The 4,560-nt window shown below is 45.5% G+C and overlaps 1 pseudogene; it reads right to left on the reverse strand.

The window, feature by feature from the left end:
* Positions 1-362: 362 nt before the first annotated feature.
* Positions 363-1,683, reverse strand: LOC101885210 (uncharacterized; annotated as a pseudogene).
* Between the last annotated feature and the right edge of the window lie 2,877 nt (positions 1,684-4,560).

The raw sequence follows: 4,560 nt of genomic DNA on the forward strand, positions 1-4,560 counted from the left end.
CTACAATGTTATAACAATGTTGATAAAATATTACTACAATGTTACAACAATATAATTACAATGTTACTACATAGCAATTACATACAAAATAAAAGTTTGTAACTACATATGCACAGTGTATATTTACATATAATACACAAATACTGTACATGAAATGTACAAAGAAACAATTACGTTTATATATTTATGCAAGAAACATCTCATGGATGCATTTGGGACACATGCTTAGTGATGTTTCCTGGATTATTTGGGTGTTTCGGGTCTTTCAACATTCAACATAACTCTCACCCAGGTCACCCAGCCAGGGTTAATTAAGTCCCGACTTGCATCCCAGTAGCAGTCTACGGATCCGCCCTCTTAATTCACAGCCACCTTGTGGCATGCTCTGCAGCTTCGCTTGCGGATCGAATGGCCCTTCTCTTTGCCACCCCTTTAATGCCCAAAAAACTGAGGACTTTGCCAAGTGAATGCCCTGCAAAGCCTCTACATCCTATTTCTATGGGCTCATAGAATGTTCTCCAGCCTCTCTCCCTGCAGCACTTCTCCACTAATTCCTGGAACTTAGCACGCTTCATCTCATTTGCTTTTTCAATACACTCTTCCCAAGGCACTGTAAGCTCCAGAATATTTAGCTGTCTTGAAGCTTCTGAGATAACTATAATGTCTGGGCGGAGACATCCTTTTGCGATGTGATGAGGGAACCTCAGCTGTTTTCCCAGGTCAACCTCCAGCTGCCAGTCCGAGGCTTTGTGAAGGAGGCCTGTCATTATTTGTGGGAGGGCCCAGGGTTTTTCTCTAGCTGTAATGTAGTGGACTGCCTTCTTTGTAGCATGGTGATTCTTGCTGGAAATCCGCTTGCAAGAAGTTTGCCCAGGTGATCCTACGTTGCAGTGTATTCTCCTATGACTTTGAGTATTCTCCCACCACTCCATGCTCCCTGCTGCCAAAGTCCTACCACCCTGCTGTTTCTCTCTTCCTCAACACCTGCTCGAACCCCTTCCTGGAGTAGGAGTTGTCTTTCCTTCCCGTGGACCTGGCTAACTAAGGTCTGTGGAAAATAGCCCAAGCCCACTCTGCATGTCGCCACAGTGCCCACCAGAGCCTTTTGTCTCAGGCGTGACTCTGCCACCTCCACTGCTTTTCCAGCATTCAATTACCTGCCTGTCCTAACCTCAATGCAAGCTGATGACACCTTGCAGTCTCTAGAGTCCATGTCCTCTAGGGCTTCTCTGGTGCGTACGACCATGAATTCTTCTGTGAGGCCACTGAATGGCAGCTGCAAGGTGTTACTCGTCCCATACAGTGCAGTACTGGTAAGTCTGCATGGAAAGCCCAACCATTTTCTAAGAAAGCCACTGATCTTCCTTTTTAAGGACTCAACTGTTGACATTGGGACTGCATAGATCAGCAGAGGCCACAAAACTTGAAGAAGAATTGAATGCTGATTGATCCCGGCTTTGAATCTACCAAGCAGGCAGGATTTGTCAACCTTCGTAAGCCAAGCTCCAAGTTCTTTTTTGTACTTATGGATGGCTGCAGTGTCTTTTAGGCTGGAGTCAAAGAGCTTCCCCAAACTCTTGACAGGTTGCTGTGAAGATCGTTGTTTAGTTTCTGAACTGCTTACAAGACCACTCACATTCCACAAAAATCACTTACCTGGTTCTCCTGCTGAATTATCCACATTGTTTTGAATAAATTGACTAAAAGAGATAACTATCCTTGTCTTCACTGTGTGACTGTGACAGGATTCCAGCCCTGAAGACAAACACATACAGCTATGGAAGCTAACACTGTGCTAAGCGGAAGTTCGTTTGACCCATTCGCTTGAATGGTACATTCCATGTGACAGACGCTACCTTACGCTCCCATGAGCGCCACCACAACCCAAGTGGTCATCACCAGTACGCCCCTGGCTTGCCCCATGAGCTACTCAGCCGATCCTAATGCCTGCAATTGTTTTCTACTGCAATGCTCTCTCTACATGGAGGCTAATGCTAACCAGTTTCCCAATGAGATTTCCAAAGTTGCTTTCATAATCTCCCTTCTTACAAGATGAGTGCTTTGGAAGGCAAGCAGTCCAGTGATGGCCACCTACCAGTCCTTTATAAGTAATTTTAAAGAAGTGTTCACTGTACCACTCACCCCCCCCCCCCCCTTTTGTACACAATAACCTGATAAACCTAAAACAAGGTAACTCCACCATTCATGAATTAACATTGGAATTCCAAGCACTCGCCGCTAGCAGTGGCTGGAATCAAGTGGCCCTCCTTGCCGCTTACTGATTTAATGCCACAATAACGCCAACCTTGAAATCTTTATTAAGAAAGCCATCAGTGTGTCACAGCACCTCTCCGCCTGTCCATCCTCTTCATTTGTTTACCCTATTTCACCTGCTAGAGCTCCATCACCACAACCGGACCCGGAAGAACCCATGATCATAGATGCTTACTGTCTAAAATCCGCCGAACAACTACGACGGACCTGTAAACAGCTTTGCCTATACTGTGGGGAATCTAACCCCCTCATCTCGGCCTGCCCAGTCCACCCACCTCGCCTGGAGTTAGAGTGACTTTACTCACCATCAACTGTGTCTCATATACCACATTTACAAGCTCAATTAATCAAGTATCCTTGTCTCATCTCATACATGTACTGGTGTATTCTGGAACGGCTGGTAACTTAATCTCTTCAAATTTCATCGCCCAACATCATATCCCTACAATACGTAATGAAACTCAGTACTAAATAATTACCATTCAGGACTTACCATTGGGCGACAGCAAAATCTCCCAGCATACCTGAGAAGTTATCATTCAGTCCCCTAATCATTAATCCTACTCATTCTCCCCTGAGCCATTGTTGATGTCATTTTTGGCAGGCTGTGGTTCGCAGAACATCAGCCCAACACAAATTGGAGCACCAGTGAGATTCTAGAATGGAATGCAGCATGTACCAGTAATGGTCACATTACTTCCCTGCTGTTCACACTCCGCATCAGACCTCCCTTTTTGTTTACTCCACCACCATGGAAACCTCACCTTACTCTTCAAACGCCTCTATCCCATTCATCTACACCCCCTACCTCAACGTTTTCAGCAAGGAATGAGCCACATCAGTTACCAAGCTTGACCTCCAAAGTGCATATAATATCATCCGTATCCAGGAAGGGGACGAGTGGAAAATGGGTTTCATCACTCCCTCCGTTCACTATGAGTACCAAGTGATGCCCCTTGGCCTAGCAAACAGTCGCTCAATATTACAAAGTTTTATGAATGATATCTTCAGAGATTTCCTCCATCGTTTTGCCATAGTTTACATTGATGACATCCTAATTTACTCCAGTATTCTAGCAGAACACCAATATTGTATCCAGAAAATCCTCTAAAGAGAAAACCGTCTTTTTTTAAAACCAGGAAAGTGTGAATTCCACCAACCCTCAATCTTCTTCCTTGGGTGCGTGATCTCTGCTGAGGGGGTCAGCATGGAAAGAGGTAAAAGTGGACACCGTCTCCCAGTGGGACGGACCCAAGACACTCTATAAGTTACAGTGGTTTTTGGGATTCGCCAACTTTTACCGGTTCATCAAAACTATAATATAACCTCCCTTCTGAAAGGCGGACGGCTTTTGCTCACCTGGACCCCTGAAGCACGCCAACCCTTTAAACAGCTAAAGGAAGTGTTTACTACTGCAACTGTCCTCCTTCATCTGGATCCCACACAGCCCTTCATCGTGAAGGTTGACGCGGCTGATGCCGGAGTTGGTGCCATCCTTTCCCAGGGGTCTGGTGAACCCCGAACACACCATCCATGTGCATACTATTTCCGGAAGTTATTACCAGTGGAACAGAATTATTGCATCGGAGATGCAAGCTTTTATCTATCAAACTTGCTCTGCAAGAATGGCGTCACTGGCTTGAAGTAGCACAGTTTCCTTTTACTGTTATAACCGACCACAAAAACCTTTAATATCTCTGCGATGCCAAATGCCTAAATGCTCGCCAAGCTCGCTGTTCATTGCCTGGTTCAACTTCACTATAACTAACCAACCTGGTCATAAGAACGTTAAGGTCGATGGCCTCTCCCTGATGTACTCACCAGAATCCCCACCACTGATACGGTCAGACCGAGCATAAAATCCAAGAGATTTCCCACTACCTCTGGACGTACTGCAATCAACACCAGAATACCTGGAGCCACTATCTACCGTAGGCTGAGTATGCACAAAGTTCCCTTCAACAATCTTCCACTGGTCTAACACCCTTTCAATGTGTTTTAGGTTACCAACCTTTCCTGTTACCATGGTCCGGTGAAACCTCACAAAGGCCTGCAGTAGATCACTGGTTCCGAGAGAGCGAGACGGTGTGGGCTCATGTCCATCTTCAGCAGTACACTATATATATCCTATACTATATATGCATACTAACGCCTCCAATTGTCACTGTCTAACCAATCCCACCCATCAGCAGGGAGACAAGGTATGGCTTTCTACACCCCTGCTACATATGACCATTCACCGTGCACTTTCAGATCGACCCAGTCACAATTTGTCTCAACCTACCT

Source organism: Danio rerio, chromosome 16, assembly GCF_049306965.1.
Source record: "Danio rerio strain Tuebingen ecotype United States chromosome 16, GRCz12tu, whole genome shotgun sequence".
In the NCBI taxonomy this organism is placed as follows: domain Eukaryota; kingdom Metazoa; phylum Chordata; class Actinopteri; order Cypriniformes; family Danionidae; genus Danio; species Danio rerio.